At 50.5% G+C, this 16,360-nt stretch overlaps 1 protein-coding gene across 1 annotated transcript in view; it reads right to left on the bottom strand.

Annotated features, from left to right (window-relative positions):
* Window positions 1–16,360, bottom strand: part of LOC142302794 (complement C3-like) — a 421,200-nt gene that overhangs the window by 232,454 nt on the left and 172,386 nt on the right. The window lies entirely within an intron of this gene.

The following is a 16,360-nucleotide window of genomic DNA, read 5'->3' as shown; positions in this document are numbered from 1 at the left end:
ATAGCCATGACTGCCCTACTGCAGAGGCTTCCCCCCACCATTGGCTCAACACCGAACCATAACCAATTTTTCCCACCCACTAATAAACACGCAACACCATTATGTGGATAAATTGGCCAAATCAGCCCGGTTTATTAACAAACATTATAACACATAAATAACCATAAATAACCATAAATAACCATTTATACCAATGCAAGGGCGGTTCTTGGAGCCAAAAAACCTGGCGGACATCAAGTATGTTACCAAAACCATCCGGCATATTTGCCCCCAGCCGCGACCACAAGCTCGGGGGCACCACCTTTTGCCGGAAAACCGTGTCCCTAACCGACTCTCAGGAGACCGCACCCCTGTAGAGCCCCCCAAGTCCGCCAGGCAATTACCAACCAGAATAAACAAGGGGGGTGGTCCCCCATCTATCCGATGTACCACCCCCCTCCCCAACATTTCCACCGACTCCAAGAACACCCCTCGCCACCGCTCGCCGAAATGACCCGAACACACTATAAGAAGTTAAACTAAACTCAACTCCCCCGTCTTCCCCTGACACAGATTAAACATAGGGCGGGAGGGCGGGACCTTTCTCTATAGGTGCCTCACGCCAAAGTGATGCCCCCTCTCTCCCTGGACATATATATACAGCCCCCCCCCATTCCCTCGCCTGACCCTATAAGTCCACCCCTTAAACTCCTGACCCAGCAGAAAGCCCGCTATTTTTCTAGAAATGCAATTAACCCCTTGGTTGCCCTGCAAAGGGGAGTCATGGATTACTATGCCCACGGCCCTGCCCTGGCTCCGTTCAGCCTTGACTGCCCTACTGCAGAGGCTTCCCCCCACCATTGGCTCAACACCGAACCATAACCAATTTATCCCACCCACTAATAAACACGGAACACCATTATTTGGATAAATTGGCCAAATCGGCCCGGTTTATTAACAAACATCATAACACATAAATAATCATAAATAACCATTTATACCAATGCAAGGGCGGTTCTTGGAGCCCCAAAAACCTCGCGAACACCAAGTATGTTACCAAAACCATCCGGCATATTTGCCCCCAGCCGCGACCACAAGCTCGGGGGCACCACCTTTTGCCGGAAAACCGTGTCCCTAACCGACTCTCAGGAGAAACCACCCCTGTAGAGCCCCCAAGTCCGCCAGGCAATTACCAACCAGAATAAACATGGGGGGTGGTCCCCCATCTCTCCGATGTACCACCCCCCTCCCCGACATTTCCACCGACTTCAAGAACCCCCCTCGCCACCGCCACCACGAGCATTACCTGACCCCTCATAATGTGAGTTACCCCACCAAAACAAGTGCCTGCTTGACTCCTTCTTGAATGCTCAAGGCCCACAGATCAATCCCCACGACAGTCAGGTGCACACCATCTGACCGCCAAAAATTCCCCTCCCTCGACTCGAAGTCCCCGTGCCGAACTACAACTCCTCCATTCCTGGATACAAAATTCCCAAACACCCTGTTGACCTTTATTCTGGTTTTCTCGATCCTCTCCAGGGACCAAGCCCCTCGCCAAATCTTTCAGGGAACGATATCCGACCAAACCACCCTGAGTTTAGGGAAGATTGATCAAAGACGGAGCAGGTCGTACCGAATATCCCGTATCAACTCCCGACAGGGGCGAACCCCTAAATCATTTCCCCCGACGTGCAACACCAGCACCTCAAGGGGCGATCCAAACAAGCGAACCGGTGAAAATCCACCAACACTTGCCGCCAGCGTATGCCCCTTACCCCGATCCAATGAACGATTACCTCGCCTCTGGACCAACCCAACTGCCGACCATTGCGCCGCACAGAAGCTCTCAGTGCCCCCCAATAAACAACAGAATGGCCGAAAATCCACACTAGGGGCGTATACCACCTATAGAAGGAAACAAAAACAAAAGAGGGGGGGAGGGGTGTAACAAACCGAAAAAATGTGACACGCACCAATAACTACCATTAGGCTTGAAACACACATCCGTGAAACACGTGCGTGTTTGGTCCGTTTCCGTGTATACTGGAGACACGGCCAAACGTGCACCAATGTTACTATATCTCTGCGGTTACAATTACGTTTTTGGTTATGTCCGTGAGTCCGTCTCCGTGATGCGTTTTGTGGGCCGTGTCTCACGCCAGCATGTCCGTTTTATTCACGCAACACGCAGCACGGACCCAATGAAAGTCAATGGGTCTGTGCGCACGTCCGAGTGACACGGACGCATCTCTGTTTGTTCCCTGTATGTTTTGTGCTTTTTTCATGTGATGTCAGTCTTTTTTCTTTTTATGTTTCGTTCTCTCCCTCAGTCCGTCGGTCGGTCTCTATGTCTGTCTGTCCCTCTAGCTGTCTGGTGGTCAGTTCCCCCCTCTCTCATACTTACCATTCCCCGATCTCCGGCGCAGCGCTGCACGGCTGTTTTAAAAACTCCGGCGGCTTTTCCTCTTTTGAAAAAGCCGGCCGCCCATTAATCAATCTCGTATTCCCTGCTTTACCCGCCCACCGGCGGCTGTGATTGGTTGCAGTGAGACACGCCCACCACGCTGAGTGACAGCTGTCACACTGCACCCAATCACAGCAGCCGGTGGGCGTGTCTATACTGTGCAGTAAAATAAATAAATAAATAATTAAAAAAAACCGGCGTGCGGTCCCCCCCCATTTTAATACCAGCCAGATAAAGCCATACGGCTGAAGGCTGGTATTCTCAGGATGGGGAGCCCCACGTTATGGGGGGCCCCCCACCCTAACAATATCAGTCAGCAGCCGCCCAGAATTGCCGCATACATTATATGCGACAGTTCTGGGGCTGTACCCGGCTCTTCCCGATTTACCCTGGTGCGTTGGCAAATCGGGGTAATAAGGAGTTATTGGCAGCCCATAGCTGCCAATAAGTCCTAGATTAATCATGTCAGGCGTCTATGAGACACCCTCCATGATTAATCTGTAAATTACAGTAAAAAAACACACACACACCCGAAAAAAATCCTTTATTAGAAATAAAAAACACAAACAAATTCCCTCATTACCAATTTATTAACCCCGTCAAACCCTCCATGTCCGGCGTAATCCACGGTCCTCCAGCGTCGCGTCCAGCTCTGCTGCATGGAGGTGACAGGAGCAGCAGAAGACACCGCCGCTCCGGTCACCTCCACGCAGCTAATGAGATGAGTAGCGCGATCAGCTGCTGTCACTGAGGTTACCCGCGGCCACCGCTGGATCCAGCGGTGGCCGCGAGTTACCTGACTGACAGCAGCTGATCGCGCTACTCATCTCATTAGCTGCGTGGAGGTGACCGGAGCGGCGGTGTCTTCTGCTGCTCCTGTCACCTCCATGCAGCAGAGCTGGACGCGACGCTGGAGGACCGTGGAGTACGCCGGACATGGAGGGTTTGTCGGGGTTAATAAATTGGTAATGAGGGAATTTGTTTGTGTTTTTTATTTCTAATAAAGGATTTTTCGGGTGTGTGTGTTTATTTACTGTAATTTACAGATTAATCATGGAGGGTGTCTCATAGACGCCTGACATGATTAATCTAGGACTTATTGGCAGCTATGGGCTGCCAATAACTCCTTATTACCCCGATTTGCCAACGCACCAGGGTAAATCGGGAAGAGCCGGGTACAGCCCCAGAACTGTCGCATATAATGTATGCGGCAATTCTGGGCGGCTGCTGACTGATATTGTTAGGGTGGGGGGCCCCCCATAACGTGGGGCTCCCCATCCTGAGAATACCAGCCTTCAGCCGTATGGCTTTATCTGGCTGGAATTAAAATGGGGGGGGACCGCACGCCGGTTTTTTTAATTATTTATTTATTTATTTTACTGCACAGTATATACTCGCCCACCGGCTGCTGTGATTGGGTGCAGTGTGACAGCTGTCACTCAGCGTGGTGGGCGTGTCTCACTGTAACCAATCACAGCCGCCGGTGGGCGGGTAAAACAGGGAATACGAGATTGATTAATGGGCAGCCGGCTTTTTCAAATTAGAAAAAGCCGCCGGAACAGTGTGAACGCCGTGCAGCGCCGGTGATCGGGGAACGGTGAGTATGAGAGAGGGGGGGACACTTCAGTCACTCTGGGGATTAGTGGTCACTGGTGAATCCTTCACAAGTGACCGCTAATCAGTACACGGCACAAAGACAGAGCCGCAGCATGACAATGAAGTCGGGTGAAGTTCACCCGAGTTCATTCTCATCCCGCTACTCTGTCTTCCGACATGTAGTAACGACATTTTGCATCACACACGTACATTTCACACGGACAACACATACACATGTCAGTTATTTCACTCACGCACACACGGACATTCCACACGCACATACGGCTAGCATACGGGATACACACGCAGGCCACACATACCATAAAAACGGACCTGAAAAACGGAAAACGGACCCGAAAAACGGCCCGTTTTACACGGACGTGGTTTTCACGGATGTGTGGCGGAGCCCTTAAACTGTAAAAAAAAAAAAACACCATTGCAGAGTTTTTTTTTGTTTTTTTTTTTATATACACCACCAGACCAGAAAAAACGCCCCGACTCCTACAGCAAATGGGGGTGGACGTACAGCCTGAACCTCTTCGACTCCCACCTGCCTATCCTCTGCACTGTTTCCGCCGGGAGCCCCCACTTGTCAGCTTCAGTCGCTGCCCCGATCCGAAATGAGTGGGCTGAAAACTTGTCCGCCTGCAACCCCAACCTCTCCAGACATTTCCGAAAAACCGCCTCAAACTGGTACCTGGACAAAAACGATCCATCCTGATGCTTCAACAATGGACCCGGGCGGTCAACCCCCAATTCTAAATAGCATTTAAAATAATTGTAATGCCTGGGGGAATGTGCCCTGGACATCGCCGACGCCAACCTACGTGAAGAAACCCGGCTCATGGGCATGATACGACAAGCAAAATTCAGCTTGCCCAACAAAGACTAAAGGTCCCTCAACTGAATTTTTTTAAGGCGAACGGCTGAACTCATCTCTGCGCGCAAAGCCAAGATTTTTTCCTCCGGCAGCCTGCACTCCATCATCACAGTATCAATAGTGATGCCCAAAAAATTCAGACAAGTACACGGGCCTTCCGTCTTATCCTGAGCCAAGGGAATCCCGAACCGGTGAGACAACCATTCCATAGTCCTCAACAACGTCTGACAAACTGCTGACTCGGCAGGACCAATGAACAAAGAATCACCGACGAGAGCTGAGCCACATCACACACTGCCCATTCTAAGAAAGAACTGAACGCTTCAAAATATGCACAAGAAATGGAACACCCCATAGGCAAACAACGATCAACAAAATAGGATCCATCCCAAAAACAACCCAACAGATGCATGCTCTCAGGATGCACCAGCAGCAAACGGAAAGCCGATTCGATGTCCGTTTTTGCTAACAATGCTCCCCTACCACATCTCCGAACCCATCTGACGGCTTCATCAAACGAGGTATAAACCACCGAAGAGAGGTCTGGGTCAATGCCATCATTCACCGACAAACCCTTGGGGAATGACAAATGCTGAATGAGCCGAAATTTGTTCGGCTCCTTTTTGGGATGGCCTCTAGCGGCGATACAACCAAATTCGGAATGGGGGGGATGCAAACGGACCCGCCATCCGACCACAAGCAACCTCACCAAGTAGCTTTTTAGTCACAACCTCCGGGTGTCGCTGCGCTGACAACAGATTCTTTAACTGAAACGGAACAACATGAGGAGGGGGGGAATCCTAAAACCAACACGAAAACCGTCCTCCAATAACACTGCCTTGTCCCGCCTAGGGTATCTATTTAGATAAGGGGCCATCTCGAGAAGCCTCACTGGGCTCCCCCCCTTTTCCAGAATCTCCCCCTGCTCTGGGCCTTCCCTTCTTAAAGTAACGAGCCGCTCCGTCGGTGGAACCTCCACAACCGGAACACTGATGCTTAAACTTGCAGGAGCTCCCAAACTTGCACTGGCTGTCGTTAAACTGCCAGACCACCCCTGCCTTTGCTCCAACGCCACCTGCCTGGGTCCCCACTCCCCCAACGGTATGTTGGCCGGCCGACCCGGCCCCCCTGGGAAAGGGCTGACCATAACGAGCCGGTGCCATAACTTTCAACCATAACCCAATATCCTTCTGATCCCATCGTATACTGGGCCGCACGGCTTTTCGCTGCCTAAACTGCTCATCGTACCGCAACCAAAGTCTGCCCGCCATAAATCCTATGAGCTTCCGCTATGGCATCCATATAGCAGAATAGCCCAGAACAATTACCCGGCGCCTTTTCGCCAATAACGCTAGTTAGGATGGCAAAAGCCTGCAACCAGTTAGCAAACATTTGAAGGATCAGCCGCCACCTCCGCTTTTCTTCCTCCTCCTTCTTGCTATCATCCTTCTTCTTCTTATCTAAATTAAACTTCTCCAAAGGAAGGAGGGAAAAGATCTCCACATACTCATCCTTCCAAATCTTTTCCTTCACCTCCTTCTTCAAATGCGCCCTCAGAGGGCCCTCAAAGCAAACGTACACCTCCCCTCTGGCCCTATCATGCAAAATAATCCTATCCCCTTCCTTATCCTTCTCCGTCTGCCCGGGAGCCGCCACGCCATCCCCAGCAGCCGCCTCACTCTCCATCGGCACAACTACAACAACCGGTGCTGCCACCCCAGAGCTCGGTACCCACGCAGGGACGGGAGACCCGACCGCCCCATCCAGCCGCTCCAACAAATCACGCACACCCCTCAGCACGTCGCTGAGGCTACCGACATCTACGCCCGCCGCGTTCGGCCCTGCCTGCACCTGGCCACCTCCTGCCCCCGGGGAAACTAAACTAGGTGAGGACGTACAAAACATAGAGGAAAACTCACCGAGCTGCGTCGGTACATAAGACCCACCAGCCTAAAATCCTGACTCCGGATGACGATCCCCTCTGGAATGGCTCCTCGAGAAAGCATCTTCAGCAGCTCGACCAGGAGGATCCTGGGACCCTGCCACGCTCGAACTTGGTCGGACGACCAGGGAGCGGACTGGATGATGAGATGCGGGCTGGCTCATCCCCGATGCTGCCCGTGTCCATGAAGGCGACCTCCTCCTGGAATGCGAACATGACCGTGAAAAGGACCTTCTCCCAGACGCAGGCCCCTGCCGTGCTGGCGAATTTTCCCGTGGCGCTGACCTCTCTGCCGGCGACAGTCTCCTCCTGCCTGAAGGCGACCCGTGCCTGGACCGCGACCTCCCTGCCGGTGATGACATCCTCCGCTGCAGCATCCCACACCTGTCAGACGACTCTGACCCGGCGCGCGCTGACCTCCTGGAAGATGGTTCTTGTAATGGCATCGCAGACGAGGTTCCTGGATCAGCCGTCCTCCTGACTTCCGACCCCGTGGGCCCTGCAGCACTCCCATCTCCACGCCGTCCAGCAGTCCCCCCGACCGGAGCATCGCCAGGAAGGACCACCGCCATCTTGTTGTAGCCCTGTGCAGTAGAGGCAGCTGGGCCGGTCACATGATCCCTGGAGGGACCGCCCACCACCGCAGGTCCTAGACACCGGGAAGGATTCCTCCCCCGCCTGCTTCTGCGTGCAGGCAACGCTAGAGTCTTACTGCGAGGAGGGTCCCCGGAGGGGCTCCTACGGCGCCACTGAGGACCAGGAGCCACATCAGGTGAGAACCGCTCCGGCGCCCTCGCCCTGCGTGTGCTCCGAACCAGAGGGGGGTCAGCGTCGGCAGCAGGTTTAGAGCCTCCCAGGATCTCCCTAATAGCTGTTCTGACCGCTGCTCCATCCTCGCTGCCAGCAGCAGCACGCAGCTGCTCCAGGATCTCCGCCAACGTTGCCATCAGGTCAGGGGGGAGATCTAGTGAGGTGACACGGGGACCTTTCTCTATAGGTGCCTCACACCAAAGTGATGCCCCCCCTCTCTTCCTGGACATATATATACAGCCCCCCCCATTCCCTCCCCTGACCCTATAAGTCCACCCCTTAAACTCCTGACCCCGCAGAAAGCCCGCTTATTTTCTAGAAATGCAATTAACCCCTTGGTTGCCCTGCAAAGGTAAGTCATGGGTCACTACGCCCACGGCCCTGCCCTGGCTCCGTTCAGCCTTTTTTGCTAGGCAGCTCTCTGTCAGAGCTGTGCAAGGGTTTTTCACAGCGTCTGTCTAAATCAGCTCAGGCAATTCCTTGGGGCATAGTATCAGCGTGTGTGATAGTCAGTGACGTACCAATGCTTTCCACAAACATTGCCCAGTTCTCCATTTCTGCTAGACAATTTTTAACTGGAGCTAGTCCAGGCAATCCTTTGGACATAGTATCAGTGTGTGATAGTTAGTGGCGTAGCACTGCTGTCAAGAAAGCTACCCCACCTCTCCATCTGTAGTAGCCACTTTTTAACTGCAGCTAGTCCAGGCAATCCCTTGGGCATAGTATCAGTGTGTGATAGTCAGTGGCGTAGCACTGCTGTCAAGAAAGCTACACCAACTCGCCATCTGTAGTAGCCAATTTTTAACTGCAACAAACAGTTGCCAATTTGTTCACATACAATAATGAGTGGCAAAAGGACAGATGCTGGTGGAAAGGGGAACAGGCGTTTTGGAAAGGGAAAAAAAGTTCGTGTCCGTGGTGGTAAAGGTGGTAAAGCAGCAGTAACATCTGCTGAAGAAAGACCATCTTCCAGCCAAAATAAGATGTCTACTTCTTTCCGTGGACAATCTGATATGATCCCTTTCTTACGGACACAACCATCGCTACCAAATGTAGATGAGGCACAAAAATAGCAGGTGCTTGAATGGATCTCAAGTGCTCGATCAAGTGGCCTCTCCTCCACTTCAACTTCATCAACATCCCAAATACTCCAGTCCTCTGAGGTGTCACCCCAATCGCACTTGCTTCCTACCAGCTCTCAAGTCTCCACCCACCCTGCTGAGTATGAGGTAACAGAGATGGTGGAGTCTACAAAGCTGTTCAGTCACACTATAGCCTGGGAATCAGAGGTCTGCTCCAAAGCTGCAGTGAGTCCAGACAAGGAAATGATCTGCACTGATGCCCAGAAGCTTTGTGAGTCAGATCCAGGCCCAGATGAAGAAGGTTCTGAGCATAATGTAGACCCCCATTACAAAACTGTAACTCCTCTTGGTGGAGACAATGAGGAACATGCTGATGACGATGAGACTTATATACCTGATTGGAACGACAACTTGACTAATCGGTCAGGGCAGGAAGATATTGGCTCTGAGGACGAGTGGAGTGAGAACACACAGGGTGATGATGAGGTTGGAGATCCCACTTACTGTCAACCCACAGTCAGCCAGTCAATGAGGTCAGCAGAGGAGGTGGAGGAGGATCCTACTGACGACGAGGTTAGGTTGCGCCTTCCTGGACAGAGACAGAGTACTAGAAGCACGTCAACAACTGGATCCTCAGCCACAACTCTGCATCTGAGCAGAAGTCGGGGTGGCTCTGCAGGTCGCATAGGCTCTAAGCCTTGCCTAGTCTGGTCCTTTTTTGACATCGCAGAGGATCACCCAACTCATGTCATCTGTAAGATTTGTCGCCAATCTCTAAGTAGAGGCCAAAAACTCACTAGTTTGAGCACCTCGACCATGAAGTGTCACATGGATATCAAGCATAAGTCCCAGTGGGAAGCTCACTGTGCTACAATGCGGCCTAGCAGAGCGGGCCAACCACCGTCTGCCCCTTCAAGTGCATCCGTGTGCTCTTCATCCTCTGTGACTGTGGGGACAGCAGTCACACATGCTTTTGGACTCAGACCTTCCACCTCTTTACCTGCAACAGGCAGTGTGATTGGCAGGTCGTCAGTTTTTTTGGAAGTGGAAACAGCTGCTGGTGTTGAGCTCTCTCAGACATCAAGAGCACCACCTTTGGATGAAGGCAACATTATGTCTCTGCCTGCACCTTCCTCACAGACCAGCAGTTTTCCTGGGACACCCTACTCAACGCCATATCAGCACAGCAGCCAGCCCTCGGTCCCTCAGATGTGGTCAAGTACAAGACCATTTCCTCCTAGCCATGACAAAGCTAAGAGGTTGACTTTCAGCATCTGCAAGCTGTTGGCTAAAGAAATGCTGCTTTTCTTCCTGGTGGACACACAGGATTTTTGAGACTTTATGTCTGTCGCTGTGCCCCAGTACCAGATGCCCAGTCGCCACTACTTCTCCAAGAAAGGTGTGCCTGCGCTACACCAGCATGTCGCACACAACATTACCGCTTCCTTGAGAAACCCTGTGTGTGACATTTCACTACAGATATTTGGACCAGTAAGCATGGACAGGGAGGGGCATTACATGTCACTGACTGGGCATTGGGTAACTATGGTGGGAGATGGAAAAGGGTCTGCTGTACAAGTCTTGCAGTCCCCACGAATTGTGCGTCAATCCTTTGAATATAGAAGTTTCTCAACTGCTTCTGCCTCTTACACCTCGTCTGGGTCCTCCACCTCTTCCCAAAGCCTGTCTGGTCAGGCCACCTGCATTGTAACTGCGCACAAGGAATACCGCACACCTCCTTACTATGCTGACAGCAGAGCTCAACGGCATCAGGCGGTCTTTACGTTGAAATGTCTGGGAAATGTGAGTCACATTTAAGTAGATCGTGTCAATGCTTTACCAATCCAGTAGTACAACCAGCCAAGCAAAAGTAATAATAGAAATAAAGTGGTGACGATTAAAACGTAGCTTTTAATAGCTTATAATAAAATTTAGAACCACACAAGAATTGGTTGTAAAGCCAACCATAAAATAATTAGGGCCTAAATCAGGCTCCTACTATTGTCAAGATAGGACAGACGGAGACGGTAGGGAATACCCCCACCGTGACCAAACTCGTAAAGGCGACAAATAAATTATTACAAGTGTCACACAAAGTTGCACACCAATATGTACTGCGCTTTAGTCTGCAGTGTTGTACTGAGCTTTAGTCTGCAGTGTTAAACATAATTACCGGAACCTTTAATCCGGTCCCACTATAATGATATAAAAATGAAACAGTTGTCCTATAGAGGGGGGGGGCGGACTCAGCCTCACAATACCCCTCAAAATGGCAACAATCTGACCTTAAAAATGTTCTTAGACTTCCCAACGCGTTTCTTAATTCACTTAGTCATCAGGGGACTGTGGTCAAGAAACAAAGGCTTCAGTATCATATGGGCTTCCTGCATGGTGTGTCAGGTCATGGCATCCAGAAGGATGCCATGACCTGACACACCATGCAGGAAGCCCATATGATACTGAAGCCTTTGTTTCTTGACCACAGTCCCGTGATGACTAAGTGAATTGCTCACTTCCGCCATTCACACCCCACAGCTGAACGACTTGCATCGCTCCAGAAGTCTTTCGGCCTGCCGGTTGACAGGCTGAAATGCGATGTGCCGACAAGCTGGAATTCGACTCTCCACATGTTGCAGCGACTATGGCAGTACTGCCGAGCCCTGGTGCAATACGTTATGCTGTATAGCCTGGGCCAACGAAATCCAGAGGTGGGGCAGATCATGCTGCTGGAGTGGTCTCAGATCAAGGACCTATGCACCCTTCTGCACAGTTTCGACAATGCGACAAAGATGTTTAGCGCTGACGATTCCATTATCAGCATGACAATTCCAGTCATTTATATGCTGGAGCACACTCTAAACAGTATTCAGAGTCAGGTGGTGGCACAAGAGGAAGGGGAGGAAGTACAGGAGGATTCATATGCGGAAGGGATACCAAGATCTACAAGGTCCAGACGGTCAGCAGCACCAAGGCGGCAGGCATGGGACGGTGGGGGAGAGGGATTAACAAGGGCGCATGGTAGCAGGCAAACTGTTGAGGAAGGTTCAGGAGCCCAGAAAAAAAATGGATGACGAACTGGCGATGGGCATGGAAGACTCAGCAGATGAGGGAGACCTTGATCACATTGCTGGTGTGCGAGGTTGGGGAGAGAGGGCAGAGGAAGGAAGCATGATTCTCACCTTGCCGCCACCAACACAGCAAGGACTTGGTCCTCCTGGATACGCAAGACACATGAGCGCCTTCTTGCTGCACTACCTACAACATGACCCTCGGATTCTCAGAATTCGAAGTAATGCTGACTACTGGGGTGCCACACTCTTAGATCCCCGGTACAAGTCAAAATTTGGCGAAATAATTGTGGCGCCCTGGACTACCCAGGTCGTCACAGGTACTGCAACACACACACCCCCACCCCGAGATAGGCACACCAGCCAAACATAAAATCCTTGTTGCCTCCCTCCAGGGGCTGATGTCCACACCAGGTGGGGTGGAGCCAGGTGGTTGGCCCCACCCACTGAGGAGTTCACAGTCCTGGAGGCAGGAACAGTAGGCAGAGATGAGTTTAGGAGGTCAAAGTGGAAGGAGTGCCTGCTGGTGTCTGGGTGCGTGGCCCAGGCACTGACAGCAAGGTTGGCAGACAGTGGTGGCCGTCTGCAGGAGAGGCAAATCAACGCGGAACCGTAGGACCGGGGTCGGGCGGTGGCCCGCCGGTACCGAACCGAGGAGCGAAGTGAAGCCAGCACACACAGGCAGGGCCTGCGGACCCCGACCAGGCTTGGAGCCGCCGAAAAGGTCAAATCCGTTAGTGACCGGAACCCCAGGGGTTTCCTAACAGCCGAGACCCGATAGAAGGCAACCGTCCAACCAGCAAAAGGGAATACAGCTACCGCCAAAAAGCTAGGATCCCAAGGGCCAGAGCCTGTGGGCAAAAGGGCTTCTCTGGCACATATACGCTGGGGAGCGGGTTACCGGTGGGAAGCCACTGGAGCCAAACAAACACACAGGTGCAGGAAAAGGCAGCCATCACCAACCGTCCGGGAGAAGTCACAGCAGCCGACTGCGGGACCTGTCCATCCAGCCATTTGGTTTACCACAGACTTTGTGCATATTTGTGGCTGAGTGAGTACAACCGTGCCATCCGGCACCGCGCTGCGCAGTCCCTGCGACCCTGCACCTTGCCAACCCTGCCTCCCCGTAACCTCACCGAGCCCCGGGACCACCAACCCCTACCCACGGAGGGGGAAAACAACATCCCAGCTGCTCCCTACCATCGCTCCCGGGATCCCCGTCACCAGCAGCGGTGGTGCCCATCTTCACCACAACCCGTGGGTGGTGTCACAAACTCAAATCCCCAAACAAACCTCCCCTTTCACTCACGGGAAAGGAGGGCCGCTCGAGTCCCCGGATCCGGCCCACCGCTCGAGCCACCGAGCAGCAGCGGCAGCAGCGCCGGACCCGAGCGTTAGCGAGCGCAGCGCCCCGCCGCCCGCGACATAATTCCTACCATAGAAAGGGAGTGGACGCACGTATGCAGGAGTATCAGCAGAAGCTGTTACACAATATGAGATTGGCTTTTCCACTAAACACCAGAGTGGAGCACAGAGTGAATCTCACAGTTCTAACTTGCCAACCATAAGACTGTCGAGTCATCATCACTCAAACCGTACCAGCAACACCGTATCTGGTGATAACAGCAATTTTATGGAATCGTTTCATGAATTGTTTAGACCATCCAATACAAGGCCACAAGACACAAGCAGTCTGACACATAGTCAACGCCTGGAGAGGATGATACAGGAGTATCTCCTAGTGAATATCGATGACATGACTCTGCAACTGGAGCCTTGCTCATTTTGGGCTTCCAATCTGGAAAAATGGCCTGAGCTCACCACTTATTCCTTGGAGATCTTGTCTTGTCCCGCAGCTAGCGTTCTCTCGGAACATGTCTTCAGTGCTGCTGGGTGTGTGCTGACAGATAAGCGCACGCGTCTGTCCAGTGACAATGTGGACAGACTAACGTTCATCAAGATGAACAACTCATCGATCCGCAAAGACTTTTCTACCCCTCTGTCATCCTGGGGAGAGTAAAGGCTTGTGTATTTTTGATTGTGCTTCATGCAAATCAACATTTTAAGTTTGCAACTGGGGGACAACTGATGCCACTTAGTTGGGGTCTGTGGCAAATTTTTTTTAAAAATGGAAACTCTTGTTGGAGTCCACTTGCTGTGTTTTACATGATTTTAGAAGGGCATTACATGCCTATATCTGTGTCTCCTCCTCCTGTTACTCGTCCAGCTCTTTTGTTTCAGCATGAGTATATTATAGTATAGTATTAGTATAGTGCTTTTCACTTTTACATGTGTTTGTGGTGCTTTGTGACATGTTTGTCACCTTTTCGACACCTTAGAAGGTGTTTTCTAGGTGTTTGTATGTGTTTGTGTTTGCCTGCCATTGTTTTCAATGGGGTTCGAAGGTGTTCGTTGAACGTTCGACGAACACACACGCCGTTCGACGAACCGAACTCGAACACTAGGGGGGTGGCTCATCTCTAGTTGATAACCCTGAAATTTTCTAGAAAATGAAGTATTGTTCCCAGAAATTATTGCAATTTTGTTATACACGTTTTTCTTTTGTGTGTATTGGAACACATTTAATAGACAGAGAAAAAAAGTCAAGTTGGACATAATTTCACCCAAAAGCCCCAAAATAGGCTGGGCAAAATAGTTGGCACCCTCAAGTTAAATATTTGGTTGCACACCGTTTCCAATAAATAACTGCAATCAGTTGCCTCCTATATCCGTCCACAAGCTTCTTACTCCTCTCACCTGGAATCTTGGACTCTTCTTTATAAACTACTCCAGATCTCTCATATTTGAAGGCGTCTTCTCCCAATTTTAAAATCTCTCCACAGGTGTTCAATGAAATTTAGATCAGAACTCTTCAGCATTTTGTTTCAATTTTTGTTTGGGGCTTCTTGAAGAAGTTAGGGTCATTGTCCTGATTGTCAACCCATGACTTAAAATACAAACCCAGTTTTCTGTTAGTGGGCACTACAATGTGTCCTAAAATCCTTTGGTAATCTTCAGATTTCATGTCGTCTTGTACACAGTCAAGACCCCCAGTGGTAGAGGCAGCAAAATATCCCCAAATATCTCTGAACCTCCACCATATTTGACTGTAGGTGCTGTGCTCTTTTCTTTGAAGGCCTCATTCTGTTTTCGGTAGACAATAGAATGATGTGCTTTGGCAAAAAGCTCTATCTTGGTCTCATTTGTCCACAAGACACTTTCCCAAGAAGGATTTTGGTTACTCACGCACATTTTGTCAAACTGCAATCTAGCTTTTTTTATGTCTTTGTGTCAGCATTGGGGTCTTCCTGGGTCTTCTGCCATAGCATTTCATTCAAATATCGAGGGATAGTTTTTGCTGAAACCGATGCACTCTGAGCCTGTGGGACACCTTGAACTTCTTTTGAACTTGATCAGAGCTGCTAATTGACCATCCATACTATCTTGTTTTGTAATCTATCAGATATTATTTTCTGCTATCCACATCCAGGGAGATTAGCTACAGTGCCATAGGCTTTAAACTTGATTATGTTAAGCACCATGCACAAGTGAACATCAAGGTCTCTAGAGTTGGACTTGTAACCTTTAGATTGTTGACATTTTACAATTTTGCTTCTCACATCCTCAGACAGTTCTCTTCTCTTTCTGTTCTCCATGCTTGGCGTGGCACACACAGGCACACAATACAAAGATTGAGTCAACTTCTTTACATTTTATCTGGTTTCAGTTGTGATTTTCATATTGCCCACATCTGTAATTGGATTTTAACGAGCATCACATGCTTGAAAGAAAAGTTATTTACCCACTATTGTGGAAAGGTGCCAACTATTTTGTCCTGCTGCACATTTTTGTTTTCTTGTTTGAAATTATGCCCAATTTGCCCTTTTTTCATCTTTTTATTTGAATTATTCAAATGCACACAATGGAAATAAACATGTGAACAGCAAAACACGTGTAATTGCAATAAGCAATAATTTCGTAGAAGACATAATTCATTTTCTGGAACAATTTCAAGGGTGCCAACACTTTCGGCTATGACTCTATCTATCTATCTATCTATATATATATACTGCACACATGTGCCGCCCCCGTGCCAGCAGCCGTGCTGCTCGGATCCGGATCTGCGGTATGGCTCAAGGGACTCTACCGGACCTATGGGTCGCGCGGACACTTCGAATAAAAAGGGACGTATTTGTACGGAATTTGCTATAATTAGTTTGTGGCACCACCCATGGTGTGTGGTGAGATGTGGCACCACCAGTGCTGTTAAGGGGTAACCAGGCGCGATGGGATGGAAGCTGGATATTAACCCCTCCGTTGGTAGGGATGGATTCCCCAGGGCCAAGGGTACTGCAGAGTTGCAGGGACCAGTAAACTTACAGTTCGGTTATCCTGGTGCTGGATGAAGTTGCACTGATGTGTGGAGTCAATAAACACAAAGTCCTTTTAGTAAACCAAGGTGTTGGTGGCCGGCCTCAGACGGGTGTATCTGATCCCACACCCGGCTAGTAGTCAATGTCTCTCTCCTCTGCACAT

Source organism: Anomaloglossus baeobatrachus, chromosome 4, assembly GCF_048569485.1.
Source record: "Anomaloglossus baeobatrachus isolate aAnoBae1 chromosome 4, aAnoBae1.hap1, whole genome shotgun sequence".
Classification (NCBI taxonomy): domain Eukaryota; kingdom Metazoa; phylum Chordata; class Amphibia; order Anura; family Aromobatidae; genus Anomaloglossus; species Anomaloglossus baeobatrachus.
Note: the sequence above shows the minus strand (reverse complement) of the source record. Positions and strands in the feature narration are given on the sequence as shown.